Below are 17,614 nucleotides of genomic sequence, written 5' to 3' on the forward strand. Positions count from 1 at the left end.
GTGCTAAACACACCTGATTGCAATGAGTTGATGCATTGTCACCTCTCACGGAGCTGAACGAGTCCGTGTCCCCACACAAAGCGAATGAACGAGAGATGGCAGTTAGTTAGTATCACGATGAGGTAATGTGTTTATGTTGTAAATAATGACTATTTCAGATGAATAATGGTCATCTGATGATGCTGGTGAGGCAAAGTAAACTTTGTTTTAGTAGGCTACCGCTCATTCATTTAGGAGTAAACACTGCAGTCCATGCTGCAGTCTAGGTTCGCTGCGTGAAATTGTGTATACGTTGCTTGGCAACGCCCTCCTGCCCGACTATCACTCTCCCTTTTCGCTTTTCTTCATTGCATTTTCTTTTTTTTCTTTTATGGTTCAGCCCCGTTATCAGTCATTATGAAGACAAACAACTGTCTCAAACAAGGCTCCCGCTCCCCTTCCCTCACCTGGAGGGATAGGCTTCTCAAATCGCGTAACTGCGCCACACTGAAATCTGTGACCAATACGGATATGTGACCATAGAGCATGCACGCGTGAACCGAAAATCGGACTGGGTGTACGACCAGATCAAATGCAGTAATAAAAACTATATAAAAACGTCTTTCTTTGCACTGATGGTCTCGTTTGCTGTTAAAGGTAATTTATGATTATGAGAGGAAACATGAGGCTGTTTAAAAGATATTTAAAAGTTACTCGTTGCCGCTTTAAGCAATTCTAATTTAAAAGAGCAATAAATATACACAAATGCATATAGGTTTATCTTAAAGGCAGAAATCCTTCTCAATGATCACTTCTGCCCCACTAGAATATGTGGTGGTCTGTTTGTCTAAACAGTCTTTCTCTCTTTGGCTGTAGAATTTGTCACAAGCCTCTCCTTGACTTGGATTAGCTTTGGTTAGCTCACTGGGTAACAAACTCATATGTACTGTATGTCAAATTATAAAGTGATGTCCTCTCTCCCTCCACCGAACGTCGGCGCATGTTACATAGAAAAAAAAAAAAAAAAAAAAAAAATTATAAAAAAAAAAAAAAAAAAAAAAAAAAATCGGATTTTAATATCGGAGCTGTCAGTCCGATATCCGATACGCAGATTTCGGCCATATCGGACCCGATACCGATACTGGATCGGACCCATCCCTAATCAGCTACACAAAACTCTCTTCTCCGTATTGCAGCGTTTACAAACTGGTGTCAGATTTTCATGGGGACACATAAGTTACGCACGATAGCTTTAAACTTGACACATGAAAGAAACCTGAAAAATCAATACAATTTCCGTCAGCTTCAGCTGTACTTTGTGTTAAAGGTTCAGTAAGCGGAATGGTCAGTTTAGCTAACTTCCAGTAAGTGACTGCAGTTAGCAGTCCCCTCCCTCGTCCCCATGCCAAACTTGAAGTTTTTGGCCTGAATGCAAACGCTATCTGTGTTGGAAAACTAACACTGCACATCACCTCAAACACACCATCCCCATCATGAAACATGGTGGTGGCAGCAACATGCTGTGGGGATGCATTTCTTCAGCAGGGACAGGGAAGCTGGTCAGAGTTGGTGGGAAGATGTATTGAGTCAAATACAGGGCAGAAAACCTGTTAGAGTCTGCAAAAGACTTGAGGCTGGAACGGAGGTTCACCTTCCAGCTGGACAACTACCCTAAACATACAGCCAGATCTACTATGGAATGGTTTAGATTAACGCATAGTCATCATGCGTTACAATGGCCCATTCAAAGTCCAGACCTAAATCCAATTCAGAATATGTGGAAATACTTGAAAATTGCTGTTCACAGACGCTCTCCATCCAATCTGATGCTGAATCTGACGCTTAAGCTATTTTGCAAAGAAGTATGGGTAAAAATGTCAGTCTGTAGATGTGCAAAGCTGGTAGAGACATACCCCAAGTCTTGCAGCTGTAATTGCAGCGATAGGTGGTTCTACAAAGCATTGACTCAGGGGGGCTGAATACTTATGCATGGCACATTTTTATTCATAAAAAAAATTAAAAGATATGTTTCATTTTCATTACACTTCACAATTATGCTCCACTGTGTGTTGGTCCATCACATAAAATCCTAATAATATAAATGTACGTGTTTGGTCGTAACATGACAATGTGGAAAATCTCAAGGGGTATGAATACTTTTGCAAGCCACTGTAAGTGATCACTGTATGAATAAAGAGCGATTTAACACTTATATTAACATAAATAAATCGCTTACTTCACCTTTAAGTGGTTGATTAGCAAATTTTAGATTGATAAAATTGTAAAGTAAGGTGAAGATGGTAGACTTTATACATCATGCCTTGCTAGTGGTCGCATTTAGCTGAAAGAACAACTTTTAGACTCAGACTAGACTCGCATTCATTAGCTTGGTTGTAGATGGTAAGTGTTGGGATCAAATAGATACGTAACTGAGTTGAAGACACAGTCAACTCTGCAAAAGAGTATCACTTTGCCTAACCCTTATTGGCCAAAACAAATAAAACTACGAGTCACCACTGCATCATTTATCTTGCTCACAGTTGAATACTGTGTCACTTTGTCCTGAGCTCTTAGCACTCGGAGCCTATCCAGGAACATCAGACCTTTCATGGAGCCACGGTCCCTGGTCTGCCCCTGCAGTGTTAACACAGGCCCAGTTTTAGCACTCCCACCCTACGCCCTCCCCCTCCCCCTTTGCAGCACTGCTAACATAGTGCTACCCTCAGCCTGTTCATTTGAATGGGCTGCTGACATGTCACTATTCTCTGGGACCTGCGCCCAGAATGTTCCACAGAGCTAACCTTAGGGACAGCGTACGGGGTCCTGACCATGACTGTGGATGTTCCTGCCCACTGCCAACCAGCAACAGAACAGGGATCAGCTGGACGTAGCACTCGAAGCTAAGCAGCACGCGATTGAACTCAACTGATGACAATGAATGTTGTTCAAGTCTGTTTCCTTTTACAAGGTAGAGCTTTGCCTTTGGACACAGGTGCATTTAATTGTAAAAGTTATTAAAAATTTCTTGGTCCTGGCTTTCAAAAAATTCCTCCGTCAAGTGCTGTGACACACAGAATCTTATTAGCAGCCACAATTTTACACAAGAAAAAATAAATAAAATCGGCAACGATATTAAGGCTACGTTTTTTCACAAAAACGGTCTGGCTAAAAACTGTTTAAGTCTTTCCTTTAAGTTAGATGGCAGTGTTTTTAATACGCTCCATATGCACACAAATCAGCAAAAAGGAGATAAAACACATTATGCATGCATTGTAGTAGTAAGCCCTTCTGGTACCCTGGAAATCCAGACCCGTCGCTAGCAAATTTAAATTCGCTCCGCAGCTTACTCTGGGCAGCTCATTGACTATGTAGGAAAATTCCGACTGACCAATTAGATCGTACTATCTGATATGGGCCGGCGTAACTTAATTGACCAGTTAGCCCTGCTGGCCGCTTGGAAGCCCATAAAACATCAGCTTGTTCATTGCTCTGATCTCTCAGACTTTAAATCAGGTGTCAAAACGGCAGATTCACTTTTGACCTTTTGATGTCAACCATTTTAGTTGGCAAAACAATCTCACCACTAGTGGCGCTTTTCCACCGCATGGTATCAGCTCAACTCAACTCGCATTTTTGGCGTTTCCACCGCAATTTCATGGTACCTGGTACCTGGTAGCGGCTGCTTTTTTGGTATCGCCTCGCTCTAGGTTCCAAGCGAGCTGAGCCGATGCTAAAAGGTGACGTCGGCAGACGTCCGGCCACTGATTGGCCAGAGACTATTGTCTGACCAATCAGTGGCCGGCCGTCTGCCGACGCTTCTGATTGGCCAGAGACTACCGGCTTCATTCTGTTGTTTATTCTCCCCAACTCTCCGGGACTTTTGAGTGTATTTACGCCGCGTGCAGCCTTCTCTGGCTCTCTTTCATTTGATTTGCATCACAGATCCGAATTTTTTTTCCATATATTCGCTAAGCTCACCCAGTGTTGGTTGTTGGGGAAGTTACTTTTAACATACGAGAGGAGACATGTAGGGCAGCTAGCAGCTAGGCTAAATAGAATATAGTAGCTAGCTGGGACAGACATGATAGCGAGCGATTACATTACAAGCCTCGGACTGAACTGATTACCTCAATAAAATATTCAGGCTGAGACACGGCTTGCATTTGAAAACACGTATCCTGAAACAAGCACTAAACAGTCAACTTTATCATGCCCGTGTTTACGTGCATAGGGATGTATGTGACGCATCCCTACAGCTGACTGTGTGGCAGAGTCACACATCGGGACAACAATCCTCCCTTTTAATGACCCGTCACAATATTCTTCTACTTCTTTTAGCAAACAGATACAAGGGGGTCAGGGTTCGACATAACGTATAGCCCGATGGCCCGGGGCCAGTAAAATCATATGCAGGGCAAGTTGATTGGCCAGTCACTGTCCCGCCCGGGCCAGTGACTGGCCAATCACAGTTCAGTATCTTTTTGTAGACTACCTTTTTTGTAGACTATCATGGTTCATTGAAATGCGCGTTGAGAGTCGTAATGAAAGCAGTGTTTATTTAAGACTCAATATAATAAACCTAATATTAAATATATTTTTTAATGGACAACCGATGCGTGGGCGTTTTGACAGGTGGAGCAAGAAGCGGGTGCACTCTCGCTCCGTTGGCAGAGCTGCCTACCGTCCGCCTGCGAGTCGACAAATCAATCGACTTGCTTTGCCCCCTTTCTTTCTTCCCACAGCAGAGGTTGAGGTGCAGAAAGTGATAACTGCGCTTTTCCTTTATCTGCCACCGTAATGTTACAGTATTTGCATACAAGCCCCAATGGTAATACAAATGAGAGGCGTTATTTAAACGCTGTGAATGCGTCTCTGGTGATTGTGTCGGTTGTAGACAGAAACGAACGGAGGGACTCCGCTCACTGTACAGTTCCTATAGTCGCGCAGTTTGGCACTGTGTTTTCAGGCTCGAGACATTCAATCAAATCGCGGAAGTCTTTCCCATTGAAATCGCTAACGGGGAGAATATCACCGGTTATTATTTTAGCCACAAACCACAGTTCATCTGCGCGGCGGCTCACTCGCTGGCGAGATCACACGGTGAAACGCTGCTGTGATCGGACGAACGCATTGTGTGTTTCTAAGGTGATTTAACGTCATAGTCTCAGACGAGCGTTTAACTTATGCTGCATATTTTGCACTGCATTGTTTTTTATCAATAGTTTGAAAAAATGGTCCCACACCGGACTCTTATGTGAAGCTGACACTTCATGGAGAAGTGACACTCCTGCAGCGCGCTCACGACCAGACGTGAACTCACATACACGGTGAAATATCCCATTAAAAAAACGGCATAACCCCCTGATTTTCGTATTTTTAAAGTCAACTTGAGCGCAAGTGGAAAACCGGTCATTCGGTCGACACATTCACATCCCTAATGCATATAGAGAAAGTAAAAAACAGCCTACCACACCACAAAGAATGATCAGACCTTCATCTCTTATTTTTTTTTTATGTTTGAACATGACTTCTGCAGGTGAACTATTCATTAAACTGCCCAAATTCAAGAATAAAAACAATCAAAAATCATAAAATCAAACTACTGGACTTTAAAATACTGGCCGACTCTTTCAACATACTTTCAGTTGTAGGCTTCTAATTCAATATGTTTGCCTGGTTTTATATTATGTGTATGAGCAATATCAACATTTCATATAATTAACTAAAATACAAATAACCAAATCTAAAGGGAATATCTATACTGTTACAGTATAGATATTCCCTTTAGATCTGGTTATCTTTCTTTATTTTTCTAATACAGGTATTATAATTATTGACACTAAATTATGAAGAAAAAAAAAGTGTGTGCAGGGCCAGTGAAAATATACAAGGGGCCAGTAAAACTCAGATCCACTGGCCCGGAGGGCCAGTAGGAAAAAAAAGTTATGTTGAACCCTGGGGGTATTTCTTAAAAAATGTTCATCCGTGTTTTTGGCGGTTGGTTCAGTTAATAGTGCAACAACTGCTCGTAATTTCTGCTTTGCTACTTTGCTCCGGACTCGGAGTAGGCTTTCAGCCCCTTACAACAACCCCGCCCACGTTCAGGAGGTACTATTTGCGGTGGAAAACGACCCGTGCTGCTACCAAACCAAGTTGAACTGAGTCGAGTTGAGTCGAGTCGAGCTACATGTGCGGTGGAAAAGCGCCATAGGTCCATTATTTGCTGTTTTGAAGCTTTTCATATTAAACAATATCACACAAGAGGGAGTGCTGTCGTAATGTTCCAACTTGGCAGTGATTTATTTTATTTAGAGAAATCCTTGACATGCCAGATTGGTTTGTGTGTGAAAATGGTTTGTGGGGTGCAGGATTTGCCATCTAGGCCACTATCCTTCACACTGAAAGCAAGCTCATGACAACTCATCTGAACCATTAAGAATACAGTACGAGGCACTACATGCACCACTGTTATCCATTAGGCTCAGCAGAGTTTAAATTTACTTTTAAAATGTCAAGATACACTATCTGGGAGTTTCTTCATTAAATACACTGGGCGACGTAATCCATGGAAAATTACAAGCCTGTGCATACAGACCTATATAGACTAGGTTCACGCAATACACACAAACACTCAAGTAAGAATCTCTACTCTCATGTTGCACTGCCAAAAGGATTTCTTTGTTTTGTAATAGACGCACACAGGAATAGCCATGTCTAAATCCCTATGGGTATGGACTGTGGCTCCCAAATCGTCAGGTGTTTAGTTGCATCTCTGTCACACTGACTAGATGTTCCACACGTCTAGGATTACAGAGGTGGAATGAGCACGGGTGAAATAGTACTGGGTGTCCCTACTCAATCCTCAGTGCACATGTATCGTTGCTGAGTGTGCATGGAGTGCACTAGTCTACTTCTTTTGAATATGTGTGACAGAGGAGTGCTTGAAGGTACACACTAGCGCATAGGCTTAAATGGACCTACTTGTTGGCGTTTCCCACTGTAACAGGCTCCTCATTGCTAGAAGGAATCCTATGATTGAAGGAAAAAGTTCAGCAGCATGATGTCTACAATTATGTCCCGTGAGCATGTGTTTGAAGGCATTGTTTTGTCTGGCAACAGCTTTGTCCAAACTGCAATACGAGAGACCCTTGTTTTCTCTTAAGAGCTCATAGCATTATACTTTTACTTGGATGCATCTGTACTGAACTGCTCTTTGGCACTAGTTTAAAGAAAAGAAAAGAGACATTTAGCAGTAAAACTCAAGTGCGTGTCACTTTTCACCAGACTTGGTTAACAACCGGTCCTGTTAAAAAACTTCTTCCAAAAGCTGTCTGCAGTTCTCCTAGTAATCAGAGGCCTTGATCGAACTGATGTGAAAGTGATGACTCAGCAGGCAAGAGATCAAATCGATAACTGAATGTAAAGCAAAGGGCGCACTCACACACTAGGCCATCTGTACCGTGCCCATCGTGCTTGGGTACGATAAGGGGCGACTTTGCCTTGTGTGAGTGCGCCCTTAGGATAACATTTCCCCTTACAATCTTTAAACACTTTTACTGAAACTCATGGGGTATTCAAGTGTGCTAGATGTATCAGGACTAAACATTCCAGTAATTCTATTATTTTCTCATTTCTATTATTGTTGTTTTCCCTTTGCATTGTGTGTTGTTTTTACTTTGCATGGTTTTGTTTGATTCAATGTCCTTGCAAATTAAGGTCACCCGTCTCAATGAGTATTAATAAAAGGTCATTTATTATTCCAATTATCTATATCTTAAATGAGAATACAGAATAGGACAGTGGTATTAAGATTGGCTTCTTGTAACACCAGTAAAGGCCGACTCCGAGGTTACTCAGGGGGAAAAAAAAGAGCCTATTACAGCTGTGCCAACTTGGATCCAACAGACTGACCACCAACGGGCTAGAAGTCAGCCATTTGTATCCTTTTGAGGCCAAATTGATACATTTCAATACAGAGGCAGTGACTTACTAGACCTCAGATCCATCTTATGCAGCCAATGGAGTTTAATTCTGTTTCATGGAGTTTTATGTGTTGCAGTAAGCAGGCCCCCAGGACTCTGCCTTCTCCGGGCAGCCAGCATGGACATGTGGCCAAACCATGGTATCAACGGGGTTGTGGGAGGAGCTTATTTTCATGCGGCCCGGCAGCAGAAATCCCCGTCCACTATGCAAGCGGCGAACAAGATTGTGTCTCCGCAAAAGATTTCTGGATATCAATCATAGGCTCTACTTACTTATACCAATATATATATGGTATACTACCATATACTAATACAATGGAAGTTCTCCCATTTCAAAACGCCACCTCAAGCGTTTTATTAGCCCAACGGCTTTCAACGGCTTAGTGAGTTTTATGACTTATATGCAACTGTGCTCGCTAAGACCTTTAGCTTACAATGCTACAGAACGAGAATGATTCTACATCCGCTACGCTTGCCACCCTCTTTCTTGATAGGTCCATGGTGCCGCCACGTCATACGCTAGGGCGTGCAGGCTCCCATGAAAGCAGTATGGACGCTTCCTTGTTGCGTCTCTGCGCCAATGAGCAGCTTTCATAGGAATGAATGGGCGCCATGTTTCAATTCGGTGTCCATTTCTTTATATGTCCATGGCAAGTACCCCATTATATCTTCTGTTCCTCTCCCAGTGACGACAAGAAGCAAATGTGTTGGTATATGGCAGGGGTTTTCAAAGTGTGAGAGAGTGAGCCCCCCCTCAGAGAACAAATTTCAGCGGAGCCCCCCCCCCCATAAAAATATTCTAAATCTATTTGTGTTTGAAAGATCTTTTAATTATTTTACACATTTTAAAACAACTCTGTTCTTATTTTACACATTTTAAACATATTTTTGAAACATTCTAAACATCTTTGTGCATTTTTAAACACATTTTAACATCTTTATCTAAGTATGTTTTTGTTTTGCGTTTTCAAAATACATTTGAACATTTTATTCTAGTGGTTTAATCCTGCTTCCTTTAAGAGTGTGCAGTGGAATTAGTAAAATAGGCAGACAGACTTGCCCAAATTATTGACTTTTGTTAAATGTCATTCCCAGTGTTTTTTCGCTAGTGCCTCCAATGTCCTGCTGGGTGAAAATAGTAGCCAGCAGAGATCCTGACCCTCCTAGGGGGGTCCGGGGGTATTCCCCCCCGGGAGATTTATTTTTACCTTTTTAAAGTGAAATGCATGAATCTGGTAGCCTGGAAATCCAGACCCTGATATCTTGAACGATAGAGGGTCTGGCGACGATCAATTGTAATTTCCAACTCAAGGGGCGGCTCCTACTCGTGCATTTCAAATGCCACTGCACGCAGTTGGATAGCACTACAACCAATCAGAGCGATGCACAAGGCGACGTAAGCCCCTTTCGTTTAGCGAACAGCTGTTAAACTGTTAAATTAAACGTTTGCCGTTGTCGGTCGGCAAAATAGAACATTCCACTTACTTGCTAATGAAAGATTTGAGTGCCGTCTTCCAAATCGTTAAGGGTCGAGGCCAAAGCAGTCTCAAACTCACACAACATATCCGCAGTCATCTCTGATGTTTACTATCACGGCTTCGACGTCGCATGCACGTCACTGTCGTCATCCGGTTACGTCCTCCCCAGAGTACCATATAAAGGGCTCTGGCGCGCCCATATTAGATAGAACCAATTGAAACGTGAGCCCAGATTTCTGGTCTTCTTGATAAAGCTTCAACGGAGCGTGTCCAGACCAACACGCTGCAGCAAATTTAATTTGCCAGCGCCTAGTGGCAGGTCTGGGAATGCCAGGCTATGAATCTGGTGCACTTTGAGAGGAAAATTAGGATGCTAAATATAAGGAATTTTGTGTGAACAAATAATTTGGAGACACTGAGTCGGATGAATTAGAAGCTATTGAAGAAAGACATGAATTTTCCATAAAAATATTAATTAAAATAGAATATGCAGGGTCCTCTGGGTTGGACTTGGAGCTCTTTTTCTTTAACGAGACATATTTCTCTGTAATATAGTGAATGCATTTAAATGCAGTGAGAGGAACGAAGCAGAAGAACTCTTGCCCAGCTATCTTTATTTCCACAGATGAGGCTGAAAAAGGCTGTAGACCAGGGGTTCTCAAACTTTTGATAGCTGAGGGCCAATTTAGGAACCCAACATTGGACCGAGGGCCGCCGAAGGAAAAAAAATGATAAAACTGAAATAATTTCAATGGCCAGCGTCTTTGCGTCTTTACAGTTTACATGTATTGGTCAGCATCCAATACTGTGTAATTAACACATTTAAAGTAATAAATGAAGGGCTAGGTCTCATTTCAACATTGGGGAACACACATTAAAAGTGGGGGTCTGGGGGTTGTCCCCCAGAAAAATTTGAGGTTCGAACACTTAATTTTGTGCATTTTGGTTAATTTTTATGCAGTAATTTGTGTCTTCTGTATTTATTTATGGTGGAAATGTTAAGGAAAAGACAACTCGCTCCCATTGACACACATCTAATGGAATATAAATCAAGGCACTGAGGCATTCTGTATTGCATTCAAATATTTATTCTACTTTATTGTTCAAAACTTTCTACACATTGAAAACGTATCACCTTTTGGAGTGTTTTTTTGTAGGACTCACTACTCATGATGCAGCAGCAGTGTTAACTATTATGACACTATACATTGGAAATAAACAGGGTGGGCTATCAGCAGTCAACTAGGCAGATAGTTCCATGGCTATCAGCAGCTAGCTAACGTTAGTTTGTTAGCTAAACTTTAGGCAAAAGAGTTAGAAACCAGATAATGTTAGCATCCATCCTTAGACACTTGACCTAATCTAATTCACCTTGAATGTGAGAAAGTGCATCGTATTGGGCTTGACAAGCTCACTATCTAACAACTTACATTGGGACCACTACACTGCCTGCTGCACTGCGGGAGGCTGACCAGCCGTCTGCAACGAGAGGCAGAGGCCAGCCGAACTTCGCAAGTTTAATAAGTGGGGAATGAATACAAACAATTAGGAGGGATATTAAAGTGTTTCGACCCCTGTACTGTTTTTACTGTTACGGGGGACGCATCCCCTCCGTGCGTTTCAATAAAAAAAAATAAAAAAAAAATTATGATAATTTTTTTTTTTTTTTTTATTATTTTTTTTAAATAATTCATAATTCAATGCGGGCCGCCAGATATGCTTCCGCGGGCCGCCATTGGCCCGCGGGCCGCACTTTGAGAACCACTGCTGTAGACTATACACCAGGGGTGTCCAAACTTTTTTCACTGAGGGCCACATACAGAAAAATCTACGAAGGGCTGGGCCACTTTGCAAAAATAATACATTTATCAGGACATGTAGCTGCTCTGATGTTTAGTTTCATAGTGTTTTCGTAAATTGTAATCCTTCTTCACGGCAACACTTTACTTGCACATTAAACAGATACATTCCCCCTCTTGTTAAATGCCATTGATACACCCAGTGTTTTCTGCTTTTGCGTCCAATGTCCAGCTGGGTGAAAATAGTAGCCAGCCGAGATCCCGCCCCTCCAAGGGGGGTCCGGGGGTATGCCCCCCCAGGAGATTTTTTTAAGTTTTTAAAGTGAAATGCATGAATCTGGTGCACTTTGAGAGGGAAATTAAGAGGCTAAAGCTGAAGAATTTTGCATGAAAAAAAATGGAGACACTGTGCCAGATGAATTAGAAGCTATTGGAGAAGGACACATGGATTTTCCATAATAATATTAATTTAAAATAAAATATTATGCAGGGTCCTCTGGGATGGGCTTGGTGCTCTTTTTGTTTTATGGGACATATTTCTCTGTAATATAATGAGTGCATTTAAATTATTTAAAAATTAAAAGGGCTATATTACATTATATTTTTAAAATGTGCCACGGGCCAATCAATCAGTTTTGACACCCCTGCACTAGTGGGTTAACTAAGAAATGCAAAAAAAAATTTTTTATGATAACTTACATTTGCGTAATATGAAAAACACAAACTTAAAAAAATCAAAAATAAAAATAAATCACATATTCATCCGCGCCCCCCCTGCCATAACTCAGCGCCCCACAGTTTGAAAACCACTGGTATATGGTATGGGTTTTGGTGGTTAAAAAGTATATTTTACACATGGTAAAAAGCTGCAACCATATTGAATATGGTGTTAAAGAAAACAAGTATTGGTATCTCTGGGTCATTATCTTAGTAATGCTACACATGAATATTTATTTGACCCTTTTACAGATTGCCATGCTTCTATTAGGTTTTCCTACTAAATAATGTAACTAAAAACATAAAAAGGATACAGAATATTTTCTTGTAGTTAGTTGAATGATAACAGAAACTTGACATCAGAAATCTATTCTTTTTACCATGTCAAATTAACAGTCACTGACAAAGAGAAATACTTGGACTGACAGAGAGAGGCGAAAAAGGAGAGACTACATTATTAGAAAATAAAAAAGGAGCAATCTCCTCTCATAACCAATCTTTTCAAATAGCTGGCAAGCCTGAGAAAGCCTGCTGTGATTTAGCAGAGATTCCTTTCAAGGTTTGGCCTAATTCAAGTTTGATGAATTGGGGCAGCAAACTTTCAGGCATTAAGTCTTCATTATTGTTATTCCCCTACTGAGTGACATCACAAAACTGTGTGTGTGTGCGTCAACTTGTTGTTCCTTTGGCGCTGGTCAAAAGTTGATGCTTGTCCCCACATAATGCTGCTCCCAATATTGTGGTCAAAAAAGCCCACGACCAAAGCCTGTTTATGGACCAAACAGCCAGCAGGTCAGGGGAGTCAGGTTGTATAGAAGCACGGTGACATGGTGACTTGCAGACAGCCACCCTGCCACAGGACAGAGGAACACCATGACATTTAGAGTCATATTTGGCCTTAGCGGTTACGGTCTTCTCTTGCAGTGTCCCGTGATCAGCTGAAACCTGGGAGTCAGCATTCCTTAAATAACCATAGCACTGGCACAAGCTGACCAGCGTCAAGCAACAAAATCCCCACCCCAGTCGGTCTCCATTACTTCCCATAGGGGTCGAGATAAAGAAGTAGATCGCAGCCAAACAAAAACTGACTTGGTGTAAACGGACCTTCTGAGAGCAGCCTATATAGCCTGTCACCAGGGAGCACTTAACTGAGGATTTTGATCTTCGTCCGACCCAAAATCTGTAGCTTATGACTCGTTAATGAACTGTGATTAAAAATCTCAAAGGGCATTCAGATTATTCGTTATTAAGGGGACGTCATCCATGACAACAGACACAGCCCTGTTTGTTTACCAGGTGAACAATCCAAAGTGCAGGCTGAGTGGAGCCACTCCAGCATATCAAAAGCAATCCAAGTATTAAACAGCTTATTCATGAGCACAAATTAGTTTCCTTAGAACACTTTTGAGCAACTCAACAATTCTCCATTTTGGCATTGTTGTCACAGCCTAACTTGACAGACATAACATGTTTATTGTGGTCTTGTTTGTTTACCTGGTTCTGTCACAATGTTAATACCACAGCAGGTAGTCAACATGCCTGGGCACCAAACCATCAGGTTTTACTTTAACAGCTCATTTATCAAAATAACTCACTGTATTATAAAAACTGCATCATTAAACACACCATTATACTCATTCTAGGGGTTAAAATGGCAATGCTGCAATACTGAATAAAATTGCCAACCTGGATATGGGTGCCACTGCCATTATTATGCATAATCTCAAATATAAATGTCTTACTATCAGTTTATAGTCACAATCTCTGTCCTCGGCACAGAACAAGAGATGTGACTTGGGCCAACAAAAGGTTTTAACATTCAAATGAGAGTACTCATCTCCCACCAGTGTAATGCTGCACTGCCAGCAGACAAGATTTATGTCACTTCAAAATGCAACCTTTCCTAGAATATTCATTGGTTTAGTTCAACGCTTAAGCTTCCGTCATTGAGGGACTTATAGTTTATGACATTTGAAAACAGCCGCATCTTTTTACAAGAATCAAATAGAAACAAAATATTGAAACAGCATTTTCCCAATACCGTGCCATATAACAGCGACCATCCAGAGACATAATTATAAGTGTTTATCTGCACCCTCCGTAACCTTCAGCTTGATGACGCTCGAGGAGACTTACTCATTTCCTTGCTTATGCCACGGCCAGTTAAAAAGAAAAAAAAAAGATAAAATGAGTCTCTGGTCTGCCAGTCCTGCAGCAGGAGCTCCAGTTCAGTCTGTCCTCAGACGTTACCAACAAAAGGAACCCGCTGACAGTCACGTCTCATACAGGAAGCAGTCAATACAGTCAACTATTGCTACTTGATGACTGCTGTGTTGCATAATGTACTTACAGAAAAACAACAAGAAATCATCATAGTTGCTTCGTGGCATTGTGGCTGTAACCGCTTTAGATCCAACATGTTTAGGATTTGGTAAGCTAACAACATTGAACACACAGGTTACACAACATTGATACACAAGCCTTTTAAGAATTCATTGTTCTCCTACAATGTAGAAGAATGAAGGGACTTTCCAATGACACAATTTGACAAGAGTTCGACTGTTCCTTCCAGCAGTGTGTACATTTTTTTGCTAGCTATAGGTTCTACAATATAGCTCTATGCTCGCCTGGAGTTGAGCTTCCTCTTAAAAAGAAAAAAACTGCCAGTGTTTACATATTTTTCAGTTGAACAATAGCAAAAGTGGGGTCATTAACATAATCAGCTGTCTCAAATTACATCCTTGATGCTGCCACAACTTTTACATTGAAAGACAGTGTGTCATTCTCTAGTTCTCCCTCTTCCTTTACCAGTGAGTTCCCAGCTCACCCCTGCTGTTGGGTGCCAGCCAGTGTTTGAATTATGAGGAAAGCCGGAGGGGGCTTCTTGGCTCCCCAAAGAGATACCCGAGCCACTCTGAAAGCAACACGAGCTCAAGCTTGGGGTGGCAGCGTGTGTGATAATAATTAGCCCTTCATTTGTATAAATAAATGACATTTCAACCCCTACAAGGGTTAATATAAGAAGGAAAAAATGACCAAAAGTTGCTGATCTCCAAGTCAGTCTGAGCATGGAGAGGAACACAGCATTGCGTATAGCTTGAATTTCTCAGGTGAGCCAGTTTGTTTTCACATTACTGAACAGAGAAAAACACCTACACAAGCACATAAGAAGCCCAAAGCTTGTATTGATGTTAAAAATATTCAAAAAGGTGCACTTTGGCGTTTCAGAGGAGGGAGATTTGTTTACATCTGCAAAGCCTGCAGTTAGTTTACAAAACACATATATGCAATTCTGAGTATCCAACCATTCTATCTCTTATATTATAAATCAAAATAAATTATTTTGGAGTTATCTTGAAGTCAATGTAAGACTAATATATTTGTAAACAAAACTGTGGGCCCTGCTGCTGTAAGTAACAACAGTAAAATAGTAACTTTTGATGTAGCTTTTTCTTCCTTCAAAACAGTGTTCAAGCAGGAATCTTATTTTCCTGTGAGGAAAGTGTGTTTAATCAGTTACGAGTATACCTTAGAAAATGTTCACTTCTTTGACACACCCAAAGTTACATAGTGCACCTTTAAACGTAACAAGAAGGTATCTATTCTCAATCTGTGTTTACGGACATGTGGTCTGTGTTGGTTGAGGGGCTTAATATATTTGCTCTGTGGTGGTATTGTTGATCTTTCATTGTCGTCTTTGAATTTCAACAGGCTACTTTTAAACAATCGTCCCTGGGGCCAACTAAGGAGACTACCTTTTGAACACCTTCATAATGTAATGCTCACACACACACACACACACACACACACACTATGTAATTCATGTAGATACGCGGAACACCTGTGCATGATTACCGTGTGTCAGATGGGTGGTTAGATATATGGCTCTTCATATGTGAACGTGTGACTGAGTCGCAAAAAAAAAGCTGTCGACAGTCACAAAAACAGCACTTATGCCCCTACAGTCTTCACTGCCATATATCACTAGTAGTATACTTTCTGTTTCAAGGCCTATAGATAAATAAAAAAATAGACCCAATAACAAAGGACCAAAAGCAACTTTAAAAATGTGCACTATGCAGTTTCAGAGTAGGGGGGGATGTGTTTACATTTGCAGAGCCTGCAGTTAGTTTACAAATACATATTTTCTCTACATGTAAGTAATTGTTAGTATTGAATAATTCTGTCATCATAGATCAAAACAAAATGATTTGGAACCAAACGTAAGAAAAGAATAGTAAGGTACCGTAGAAAATCTTCACCTCTCTGACACCCCGAGAGTTACATAGTGCACCTTTAACATCTCCCAAACTCTTGACCAAAGGGATCCTCCCTCTCTAAAAAAAAAGCCTAAATGTATGGGAAGGTGTGACATCCACAACATGGTGAAGCACATGCTTATAGTCACCCAACTGCTCCAAACTTCACCACAAGCAAAGCAGCAGCCACTACTTTACCATGCAGACCTCCGATTACTCGATGGCCTAGATTTGTTCAGACTGCAGAACAATGGCCCTTTAAAAAAAACTTTGAGATAAAATGATTTTCCAACATATTAACCAATGTAGCTACAATTAGAGTGTATGAGAGGGTAGAGGGATTAACCTATGTTGACAATTTTCTTTTAATTGGTTTAACGCTCTTACTACGACTATAGTCACCCAATTACCTGTCCCAATTTTATTGTTCATGGCTTATCAGCTGCGGTCCTGCTGCACACACAGTACCCAGAGATGGAGATTAAGCCCTTTACTCCTGGTCTGCCAGGTTTTCCCTGTCAAATATTTATAGAAGCTGAAACGTTAGATGACCATCATCAGACTCAGAGCTCGGTACACAAGAAGCCAAGCAACAGGAGAGACTTTTTCAGGGAAATCAGACCTTAAATTCCATCTCGGGTGTTAAAAATAAATACAACTAGGCCTACAACTAAAGAACATGTGTTTAATCTACCCTTTAATAAATTTGTACACCTTTTTAAAAAGTTGTGGGGCGAACATGAGCCTCTGGTGACAGTGAGGGGGTTGGGAAAAGGAGATGGCCATCTTTCGCATGAATACTGGGTACTTTTCCAAATCATTCACTATGCTGTCATTGGACACCCAACCAGGGCAACGCTTTGCTAGTTAAAAACTCAAAGAAAATCAACGTAAATCAGCGACTGCGAGAAGACGAAGTTTATAAGCCCAACTGTGACCGTTACCATTATATGTGGGGCAGCTGGCTAGTTCAGCTAGCGACGTTTGCCAGATTTTTCTTTTTCTTGACAGCTTTACAAACTTTCTGGAAACATCTGCATACACAGCAGAAAGTTGCCCCTTGTTTTCACCTAACATTATCATAAGTCAATAGAAACATTACGGTAAGGTACGTTATCATCGACACCGAATTAAAACTGTTGCGCAAACTAAAACAAACGCCTTTATACAATGAAACAACTACTAAAGGCTCATATAACCAGTAGCACTAAACGGTGAGCTTGATAAATGACCGATAACGTCGATGTGGAGCGAGTCTGGGTTTGGCTACTAAACGCTGAACGTCTAGCTAACGTCCAATATGAGTGGAGAGCTGTTGATAGCTAAAACTAGACCCTAATCAAGCCAAACTAGCCAGCATCCAGCAGCCCGCTGTGTCTCGCAGCATGAAAGCAGCAGCA

The 17,614-nt window shown here is 41.3% G+C and overlaps 1 protein-coding gene across 1 annotated transcript in view; it reads right to left on the reverse strand.

Moving 5' to 3' along the window:
- Nucleotides 1–17,614, reverse strand: part of ell (elongation factor RNA polymerase II) — a 45,815-nt gene that overhangs the window by 27,955 nt on the left and 246 nt on the right. The window lies entirely within an intron of this gene.

The sequence above is a fragment of the Ammodytes marinus genome (assembly GCF_949987685.1).
Source record: "Ammodytes marinus genome assembly, chromosome: 8".
NCBI lineage: Eukaryota > Metazoa > Chordata > Actinopteri > Uranoscopiformes > Ammodytidae > Ammodytes > Ammodytes marinus.